This window comes from Lissotriton helveticus, chromosome 7, assembly GCF_964261635.1.
Source record: "Lissotriton helveticus chromosome 7, aLisHel1.1, whole genome shotgun sequence".
NCBI lineage: Eukaryota > Metazoa > Chordata > Amphibia > Caudata > Salamandridae > Lissotriton > Lissotriton helveticus.
In genome coordinates, this window is record NC_136068.1 from 278,453,022 (window position 1) to 278,464,812 (window position 11,791).

Below are 11,791 nucleotides of genomic sequence, written 5' to 3' on the forward strand. Positions count from 1 at the left end.
GGGACTAAGGGGACTAAAGTTTTTGTTGTTAATTTATTTACATTTTTGCCAGGAATTTTATTAGCGAAGCTGCTGGGTGCGACCGGGGTGGCTGCAGTTGTTGGTGTCGCACCTGAGGAGGTTAAAGTGATTACCTGTTGCGAGTTATTAGTAGTACTCAGAGCAGCAGCAGTTTTTGATGTTTCAGTCGAATTTAAGGTGTTCTTGTTAGCGGGCACATTTGGAATGGTTATCCGGAGAGTTTTTTGTTGCGGGTTGGGCAAAGATGGATTAGCATTGGCTGAGTTGGTAGTAGTTAATTTGTTAGTGTTATTACCTCCTGTTTTTTGTGGGCATGATGAAAAAGTTGATTGTTGGATTTTTAGGAGTTTTGAGATTTGCGACTCTAGAATTACTAATTGGTGTTCTAAGGGTTGGAGTGCCTGTTTAACTATACTAGCTATGCTTGAAAGTGTTAATTCCTGGGCCTCCATAACACTCAAGTCCACTTGGGCTTGTGTGTGAAGGTGAGGGTCCAAGACTATCGGAGTAGATGGTTCCGTTTCTGACTGATGGACTGATGCTAAAATCTCTATTTGTACCAACCTATCATCTTGATTTTGCGAGATGCTGGGTGGCAGCACCAGGCTTCTTGGTGTAATAGGATTTCTGGGCGCCCTTTTCTTGCTAATAGCTCCCTCCCTCCTACCCCTTTCTATTCTTTTGTCTGTGGAGGAAGTTTGTGGAGATGTTACCGAAAGTAATTCTGGTGTTTTTTCTAAATCAAAGCTGAGCTGGGGGTCCGCAAGCTGGGATACTGACAGGTCTACTGTGTTTGGCAAGCTGCGCCTCTCTCGAGTTGGCACTACCTCAGCGTTTGAAGCTCCTAGTACTGGGGATCTGGCTTGCGCCAGAATGCCCAGTGAGGATCTTTTGGCAAATGCCAGATCTAAAGAGACCCTTTCTTCCATCATTGAAATACTTTGATCTATAAATGTATTAGCTTTCGTTAGGAAGTCGTCCATAGGGCCAAGCAATTTACCCACTGAGCTAGGGGCTTTGGTTTTGATTTTGGATCCTCTCGTGAGAACCATTATTAATCTTGTTGGGCTATGAGTCAGAGGGGGTGCTTAGAGTAGTGATGACTTGGGGATGGCCAGATGAATATATCAGAGAGGTGGCCCAGTCCAGTCTCTACCAGCCTCTAACGGCCTTGAACGGCCCGCTCTTTGCCCGGTCTTCGCCCCGGGCTGCGACCCGCGCGCGACCCGCGGCACGTTAGAGGCTGGCTGTTTATTGGGGAGGTTCTAAGGGCGTGGCCGCCGGGGGAAGAGGCGCCGGCTCCAAGGAGCGGTGGTTTCTGGGCCTCGCAGTCCCCCGGTAGGCTTTTCCTGGACACAGCCCAAGCACTACAACCTGGGCAGGGCGCGCTGAGAGCGAGGTGATTTACCGCCGATTGCAGTAACGCTCCCACCAGCCGCCCTCTGCCACAGGGAATGTGATGTCTTACAGGAGCAAGAAAGGGATTCCTCAGGTCACAGAATCAGCAGGTCAATGAGCGGCACCCGCGCAGCGGGTGTCGCGAAAGGTTAAGTAGAAGCAGGTCAGTTCAGAGGGCGTGGCCGCCGGGGGAAGAGGCGCCGGCTCCAAGGAGCGGTGGTTTCTGGGCCTCGCAGTCCCCCGGTAGGCTTTTCCTGGACACAGCCCAAGCACTACAACCTGGGCAGGGCGCGCTGAGAGCGAGGTGATTTACCGCCGATTGCAGTAATGCTCCCACCAGCCGCCCTCTGCCACAGGGAATGCGATGTCTTACAGGAGCAAGAAAGGGATTCCTCAGGTCACAGAATCAGCAGGTCAGTGAGCGGCAGATAGTGTAAGGAAATTGTGAACTGCAAATATTTATCATTTATCACCAAGTAGTGCCTTGATTTTTTTTGATCCCATTAAAGTATGTGTTTCTACCACACTTTGGAATTACAATAAAATGTGCTTCATTAATCCTTTCCTAATTGCCGATATATTTTTAAATATGTGTGCAGTTCATTTGCAGGTATTTTAACGTTATTTTGTGTTATAAAAACACTGACATCCTACAGCCTTTCCTTTCACATCATGTACTCCAGCAAGATTGTCACCCCGGTCACTATTAGGAAATCCTTTGATTAACCTGTCAGACAAATATATGTAAACAGCAGTTTCCAAATAAGCAGCAATTTTTCAGCAGACATGGCCTGATTGTTGACCCATGTCTTTGAATGCACAACAATTGTGACAGGTTAACCACAACATTTGAAGGCATCTTTATTTCTCATTCAGCTTCTGAGCTTCAACATAGTTATTTATAGGGGTGCTGGAGCACCCCGCACTCCTACTTTCAGTGCCTATGTCAGAAATAAGGTACTCATTCCTATGACTGTCCTGGAGGATAATTCCTTGTGGGGTATTACCAGTCCCAGAGGGTTACATTTTCGTCTTGGAGCTCTTTTACCTCCTGTTTCTAAGTTCCACAGCTCAAAATAGGGTGTAACATGGTAATACAGCATGTTTTGTTGAAAACAACTTGGCGAATGTCTTGAAAATAAAGTACCTTTTCTTGGGAGCCAATAAAATTTGTCCAGATGTTCTACAATGGAGAAGCAATTTAAGAGGTCAAAGATAAGCTCACCACCATATTTCAGATGCATTGATTTCTCAGTTTTAAGGTTGGTTAATCGCTTCATTTCCTCCTCAACGTCGCTCCTTGTCCCGGTCCTGAAGATTGAGGTTCTACCAACCAACAGCATTTACCCATGTATGTTTGACTTTCCAATGAATTAGTCCAACGTCTATTTTATACTCCAGGTAAAGGCCCCTCCTTCCCCTCTGCACTTCCTGCTGCTTGTACCCAAAATATTATATACAAGATGTGGTGGTAGTGTCTCTCAAAAGACGTAATCTAACTCAAACTGAAACCAATTCAACGTGTAAAGTTATTAATATAATGGTCTTAGTGTTGACCAACAAGGTGCACTGCTGATTCACACCCACCACCAGGGGTGTCAAAAATTAGCAAGAAAAAGAATTTCAAGCTAATATCAAGAGCCAAAGAAGAACAGGTTAGGCAAGCACTCTCTAGATTACTTAGTATTATACCATATAGTCATCATCATATTCAAATCATGATAGAGGAAAAGTAAAACATTTGAATAGTAATCATTCTTAGCAAATAGACAAGTAAATAGTTCATTCCTAGATTGTGATAGTTCACACAGTTGGGACTGAGTCTTAATTTAGCAATGGCGGAGTTCATATCTTTGTACCGGCATCATCGCAGACTGCATCCCCTCTCAGCCTCGGTGCCACTATGTCTGTTCCCCGACATTCATGGACACTCTCTGGTAGAACTTTGGTGGTGTCTGAGTCTATGGACTAGGGGTTTGTCTTCATCCTCAAGTAATCTAGAGAGTGCTTGCCTAACCTGTTCTTCTTTGGCTCTTGTACCCAAAAATATAATCACTGAAAAATAGGAAAAATGATGCAGCGGAATGGATCTGGGAATCTTTTGTCCTGGAAGGACACTTAAATTAATCCTTCACCTGGAATATATATCCAGAAGGTTTCTTCATATATTCAAAATCCACCACCAGCATATGGTCCACAGTTGTGTTTATATTTATATGTATATGTTTTTTGAGAAGGATCAATACACAACATATAAACGGTCAACATACAACATGTCTATACACCAAATTCAATATGCATGAACAATCACAAATACATTTGTACACAAATATATACAATTCCTATTTACCCTAAATACTATTACGGATGCAAACAAGATTTTTTGGAACACAATAATTATCTTTTGCAATCCGTATCAACGAAGATAACCCATCGGCATAACAAGAGAGAATATTCATAAACCCTCTTCAATCATTAGGCTGTGTTGAACAGTTCCTTTCTGTACTTAATTCTAATTTTTTAGGGCTTCGACAAAATGTGGTGTCGACGCATTTCAGCCCGATTAGTTAGGGCCTCATTAGGACTCAGGTAAAAGGAAACCTTTACTTATGCCAGCTTGCTTAGTGACCCGTAAATGACCAATGGTAAACAACCACAATGGTCCCAGGAGGAATAGATTTTTACGGTACCATCATAACGTGCCATGTGTGTTCCCAGGAGGGAGCCGCACATGTCACAGAGGTATCAGGCCACTCTCCAATATCAAATTTCCAGTATCTACGTCGTAACTATAACTTCAATCACCACGCGTATGAAGAGTCGTCTGCGGCAGAACTGCTCTCGCAATCAGCATCAATTCCTTCGGGGACTTTGAAGTATGTTTGAAAGTAATGTTTTGGTGTTTTTATTAAAAAGTGTGATACAAAAATAAGGGAATTGTGATGCTGTGCACAATGGGGCAGCAGAGTGAGCGTGGGGGCGGGGTCAAAAGATTGGCAAAAAAAAAAATTGGTAAAGTTTTTCAGTCTTTCACCTTTAGGTAGGCACATAAAAAACCCCACACAGCTTAAGTGTTAAATAAATGCAAGTTAAGGTAATCAGTGGGAAATGCACTATCGTACTTTATGAAACTTCTATTAGGTAATGCACTGCATAGGCCTGTGTCTGGAACCAGAGAGCAGCAGAATTTAAATCTTGTTGTTGCAGTGTAGAATAGTTAGGGGCATAATACAGGCCCCTGTGGCACAGGGATTATGTTACGCCCCTTTAAAAAGTACACACTTCACAGTTCAACTGGTAACACCTTTCTAATACCATTCCCTTATATACTATCAGTACTATACCTACACTTACACCTTGTTCTCAGTAATTTAACGTTCCACAGGACTGAGTGTCTGCCTTTCTACAGTGGTATAATATGTTGCTATACCGTATGCTATTATATTATATATTCACAGGGGTACTTGATTTACAGGGGCATTATATTCCCAGTTGGATCTTGCACATTTCACTCTTCCTTACCTGTAATGCACCGATGTTACCTCATATATTTACATCATATATTCACACTCCAGACGAAGATAGGGTGTCGGCATTCTACAGTGATACTATTATAGGTATATATTCCTAATTGTATCCTACACATTCCACTTTTTCCTCACCTGGATGCACCGATTGCTACCACATATATTTACACGCCAGACGAAGATAGGGTGTCTGCATCTTACAGTGGTATTATTATACTTATATATTCCTAATTGTATCATTATTATGTATCTGTATCTGAACGCATCTGTCTGACCTGAATATGCTGTTGAGTCCAACTATGCTTCCACTTGTACCTTCCCCACCCCAATTGATATGTACTCACATGCTATAACCTTCTTCTGTAAAGCGCTCTGATATCTGCAAAGATCTTGTTCGCGCTATATAAAACTTTCAAAATAAATAAACAAAATAAATTCAAAAATAATAAAATAAGTGTCAAGTGATTCCATTAGTTAAAGCCAATATCTGCTTCCAATCACCTTTTACATTTTCAGATTGACCAGTCGTGCACATGTACATTTCTTTCAAGCAGCAGACACCCTGGCAAGAAGTCTTGTTTAGCTGTCTGCCCCTCTCTCGGTTTTACAGCACATGAGACTTGCTGCTTTACACTGTAGCTGAGGCATTTCAGCTCTTGGAATTAACGTACCAGGATGGTTATCTTTTCACAAAAAGTAGGGGAACTGTGGGGCATATTATCAAGGGGGTTTATCTCCGCTTTTTTGGCTTTAAAAGACAAGAAAGCGGAGATAAAATTATCTCCCTATTACCTAGCTGTTGCTAACACCAGTTAGCGACAGCTAGTAGGAGATAGCAACCATCTTGGGCCCCACTTTGCATGTCAGTGATATTTATCACTAATGACATGCAAAGTGGGCGTGCCAAGATGTTAGCGACTGGAAACAGTCGCTAACATCGCTATCTCCTATTACCAACTTTTGGAGATATTCGCGCTAAGCATGAATATCTCCAAAAGCTAACACCTGCCCTGAGCAGGTCTTAGCCATGTTATCCAATGGGAGGTGGATAACATGATGGGAGGTGGATAACATGGCTAAGAGCATTAGCTCGGTAATGCATAAATATCGCTGACTTTTCAGCGATATTCATGCATTGCGGCCGTTTTTTATCGCATTTGCGATAAACCTTGGTAATACCAAGGTTTATATGCGATAAAAATCCCCGCAGCTCAGCGGTAAATTTTTGTCTCTAACCAAGCAATAGCGATAATTATCGCTATTGCTTGGTAATATGCCCCTGTTTTCCTTAAATTAAAAAAGTATGGGCACATCGTACCCCTCAGATCCCACCCACTTCGACCACTGCTGTAGAGGCTAGTGGCATCCCCGGCAAAGCGGAGCCGTCACACTATGTGCTTGGCTGTGGCAAATTCTTGCCCAATGCCTGTTGGATGCAATTTTTTACTCATTGTGGCTAGCAGCAATTTTCACCTGGGCACCCCTAGTTGAGAGGAACCTATTGCTGCTCACACTCTGAAAAGTTGAAGAGTTGTAAAAGTGTTTACTCCGTCATCTCTCATTTTTGGAGGGTACGTTGCTAAATGCGATGGTGAGAAAGGGGGATGAAGAAAAGAAACACGTTTTCCATTTTGAGCCCCTCCTGCAAAAAAATATTTTTCCAGAGTGCGCCTGTCCAAGCTCGTCAGTAGAAAAAAAAACATGCATTTCCGGGCATGTCTTGAGGTCACAGCACTGTCCCGCCATCCAGATCCTAAACATAATTGGACACCCAGCAGGTCAATAACTCTTGACTATTTTCAGGAGCCTGCCTGAACGAATTTTAGGCAGAGTGGGTTTGAATTATTTCAGATCAATGGGTATTAGATGTCACTTGAAACAGCTATGCCATAGAATTCAGAACACTACTTTCGTGCTCCTCCAGTACCAAAAGTCTTTACTATGAAATAAGCAATGCTATTGGGTGTGCAGATTCAGTTCCAGAAAGGTGCCATAGTTCTGGTATCAAATTGGCAGACCGTATGTGGGGTATATTTTATTATCTTCGTCACGCCAAAGCCAGGAAGAAAGTACAATCATTTGCTAGACTTAAAATTGTTCAACAAATATGTTCACTACACACTTTTTAGAATGCTAACCCTGCAATGAGTGATCCATATGTGGAAAAAATAGTTTTTTCTGGTGACATTGGATTGGGAAGTTGCATATTCCCAGGTGTCAATAAAGGAAGACCGTCAGCAAGATCTCAGGTTTGCAATACAGAAACAACATTTCAGTTTCAAGGCGTTCCTCTTCAGCCTATCATAATCACCTATAGTGTTTACAAAGACATTTTCACTGGTTGTATATTTTCGTCCATTGTAAGGTGTTCAATTCTTTCAATAATTGGAGGACTGGCTTCTATCTGGCTCTTCTTTTGTCACGGTGGAGACCAGAGTGAAGATGGTTTGCTCCTGCCTGTAATCATTGGGATTCACAAAAAAACATGAAATCAGCTCTTCTCCCAGTATAGAAGACATATTTTGGGGCATTCATATACACTTAGAAGGGAGAGGCGTTCCTCCCCGAGAAAATGATTACATCCTTGCAAAGGTGTCACAGATAATTTAATTGCAGATGACAACAGTCAGACATTGATTGAAATTCAGGGGCTAATGCCAGCACTGAACACTGGGGTCCTTGGGAGCATCCTCACCTGAAACATGCAGTGTTTCTCAAATTAGATCATTGGTCATTGTTGGCACAGATGTACGAGAAATTCATCCTGATTTCAGAGGAAATGAGATCCCATCTGCAGTAGTGGTTAGACAAACCAAATCTGACTAAAGGAGCATACTTCCGCTATACAAGCCCTCACATCAGATAAACCTCATAAGGTTGGAGTGTTGTTCTTCAGGAGATAAAGAAAAGAGAACATGATCAGTTCTAGAGATGTCTGACTCCTCAATCTGTAAGGAGCTAATGGTGGTATTGTAAGGCCTTTAAAATGTCGCTCCACACTTGGAGTATGCCTTAGTGTTGAAACTACATCCAGGTAGCAAAGGCATACCTGAACAGTCAAGGAGGCACAAGCAACTAGACCCTAGGTAAGATTGATAAGGACGCACTCTCATGGGCATAATTTCAACCAACTGCTAGGTCTAAGGGCAACATACATTCTGGGGTCTGAGAACATTTAGGCAGGAAGACTGTGCTGTAATCCTCCTGCTCCAGTCTCTAATCATTTACGTATGCAGGAATTTCAGTTAATATTTGTAAGGAAACAGGCTTTTTCCAGGTTTCCCTCCCACTTTATGATGCCCCCATTTGGACTGCTAGCTGCTGATTTTTTGACTCTGAGAGTGCACTGAGTCCTGCTAACCAGACCTCAGTGCCAGTATTCTGACCCAATACTGATTGCATGTCAAATTGGATAACCTCAATTGTCAAGGACTGACTTACTTCTAAATCCCTAGTATATGGTACCCAGTTTACCCAGGGCATGGAAGGCAGAGTTTCCACCAAAAGATGCTGCACTATTTGTGCCACCCTGTGTGTGACAGAGTACACATGGCTCACACAAGGAGACAGATCTGGATTGAATCCATCATTATTCTTTAGCTCACTTTGCCACCCCAGTTCAGACACAGCTATTTGCAAATCAGTCTTGACCCTGTGCCTCATGGGAACAGTCCAGCCCAAACTGCCAAGCCATGTCTTCCCTGGGCCGAAAACAAGCATCCTGGGACCTAACAGCCCTCATCAGCCAGGCTAGCTTGAATCCACTGGCAAAGTGAGCAAGGGACCCACGTCTGGGCATACCCTGCCAACTTAGGGCCAACAATGCAAACACAAGAAGATGATGGTTGGAGCGCTGAAGCTTTTCAGACACTGACCCCCAGTCACAGATCTGGGTTGAATCCATCATCATTCTTTAGCTCACTTCGCCAGCCCAGTTCAGACACAGCTATAAGCAAATCAGTCTTGACCCTGTGCCCCATGGGGACAGTCCAGCCTGAACTGCCAAGCCATGACTTCCCTGTGTACAAATGGCTCCCAGCCTGCCCCTGCAGACTGGAAGGACAGTGTTTTACACTGCCGGTTCGACTTTGCCATTAGCATCAATGGCAAAGCCACCCCATACCTTAACAATATATGTAAGTCTCAACTAAGGAAGGCCTATAGAGTCCTATGGCAGGGAGCTGTATTGTGGTAAGTTAGACATATATTTTTCATTTATCTTAATAACAACCCTTCCAAATTGTCGTTTTTCGGTGGATAAAGTAAGTAGCCCCATTAGCTAAAAAATCTGCCTAGCGCCAACAAAGACACCTTTGCGCCATGGTGCAAGGGTGTCTGCATTGCAGGAAGGATTCCCTGCAGCTCAGGCACCCTTGCATCATCCCTGCAACACAGGCAACCCTTGCACCATGGTGGAGGGGTGTCTGTGAGAGCGGAATGATTGTTTCCTGCACATAAACAATCTTTAAATGCTATTTGCTCCTTTTACGTGTGCTGCCGAATACAGCACACATATAAAGAGCAAAAACGAGGAGAAGTACAAGTATTTTTCCTTGTTGCACTAAGCTAACGCCTGCTATTAAGTGGCATTCGTTTTTGGTGCTGACTTAGATTTATATATCCTTGTAAATCTGGGGCAGCATCAAAAAGCCCTGGGCGTTGCAGTGGAATTCCCATAGCAACACCCATTGCACGCTCCTTTCAACCAGATACCTGCATAAAAGGGTACAATATTTACAAAGCGGTGTTAAGACAAGAAAAGTAGCTTAATACTGCTTTGTAAATATGGAGTAGGGCATTGCACCACCTGAGTGTCCTAAAAAGTGATAGTCTGGTGGTGCAAAGCCCATATAAATATGCCCTAAAGTGCCTAGAAAGGATTCAAGTACAGTAGAAAAACAACAGTTTGTGGTGGTCCGGGACCAAGGCACAATTTTGCGCCACCTACGATGGATCAGAGGTCGGATGCATCAGGCGGGTTGTCCCTGTCAAAAATGTTACCTTCAGACTTAGGTTCTGATTTATTTTTTGGTTGGCAGCCCTTTTCACCATCAGGGAGATGGGATGAATTATTCCATTGCCCTGACAGAGGTCCGCCTACAAAATTTAAAAATGAACCCCATGCTAGTGGTAATTTCCAAAGCATTGCCAGGAACTACTGTCACAGCGTTTCCCATCAATGCTGCTTACAGTTTGGTGCATTGCTTCGTCAACTAGACGGAGCCATGCAGCAAACTGTTTTCTTTTTTGTTTTCAAAGAGAAAATCCTGAAGCAGAATTTAGTTTTTGAAAACAAAAAAGAAAATGCTCCCCTCTCCATGCGAGTCTTCTCCCATGGAGAGGGGAGCATTTAGCAGTTTTCCTTGCCTCTTACTGGTGGCAGGGTTTTCCTGACAGTGACAGGTAGCGAAAATGTATCTCCAGTTCTGCCCTTCAAGAATGTCGAGAATATTCTTTAACTGTCTAGAAAAAAACGCATCCTGCTCTCGTGCAAATGAACATGCCTGAGAAATTGAAAATTGATCCATGGCTCTCCAATACTCTGATTTACTCACACATTACATGCAAATACCATGCAGGCTACACACACAACCATGTACTTGGGATGTTAGCACTACAAGTCAGATAAGTGCTTACTAGCGGGACTTTATACAAGTGTGCCACTATGTCACCACTGTAGTGACACAGATAAAAAGGTCTGGTTACAACTATGGATTCACAAAACATGTAGCACTACCACCTCTACTCTTAAAGCTACACCCATGACAGGGGCAGTAGTCCACTCTCTGTCGATGAGGCCATGGTGGTTGCATGACTGTAGAGTACAGAAATGTAATTTGGGATTTTGGATGCCAAGAAGCCACTGATTAATCTTCATGAACACTGGTATTTGGTGATAGGTACGGGTGAGGTGTGAAACTGCAGACTCTTTGGTGCAAGAGGAATGTTTAGGTGGGCCCTGTCCTTTTGTCTTTCCGTGATTAACTCCTTCAGTTGGCTGATGACAGTCAGGTGCAAAATCCTCAAATCTCATTGTGCCTCCTTTGTGGGTGCACATAGCTCATGACTTCCCTACTTTGAGGAGCATTACTTTACAGAAAGGCTGTGTATAGAGAACAGCCTAGAAAGGACATTTGAATGGAGAACCACCCAAAACATGTTCTATAGCTGCTGACATTGCATACACATATCCTGTCTCATTTTTGTGCATGAAAGTGGAAACTCACTACCCCATATGTTGTTTCAATTTCAAGCCCTCTATGGCAAAGGAAGGATGTGCTCTGGAGAGTACTCAGAGGACTGCTGTGCAACCAGAGCCGGTGTGTGTCTGACAACCAGCTTCCCAGAGGTGAGAGGGCAACACCTGAGACGGGCTCCCTTACTGCAAAATAAGTCTATCTATCTATCTATCTATCTATCTATCTATCTATCTATCTATCTATCTATCTATCTATCTATCTATCTATCTATCTATCTGTCTATCTGTGTCTGCCTGTATGTCTATTTGTCTGTCTGTCTGTTGGTCTATCTATCTATCTATCTACCTATCTATCTATCTATCTATCTATCTATCTATCTATCTATCTATCTATCTATCTATCTATCTATCTATCTATCTATCTATCTATCTGTCTATCTGTGTCTGCCTGTATGTCTATTTGTCTGTCTGTCTGTTGGTCTATCTATCTATCTATCTATCTATCTATCTATCTATCTATCTATCTATCTATCTATCTATATATCTGTCTATCTGTCTGTCTGTCTGTCCGTCCGTCCGTCCGTCCGTCCGTCCGTCCGTCCGTCCGTCCGTCCGTCCGTCCGTCCGTCCGTCCGTCCGTCCGTCC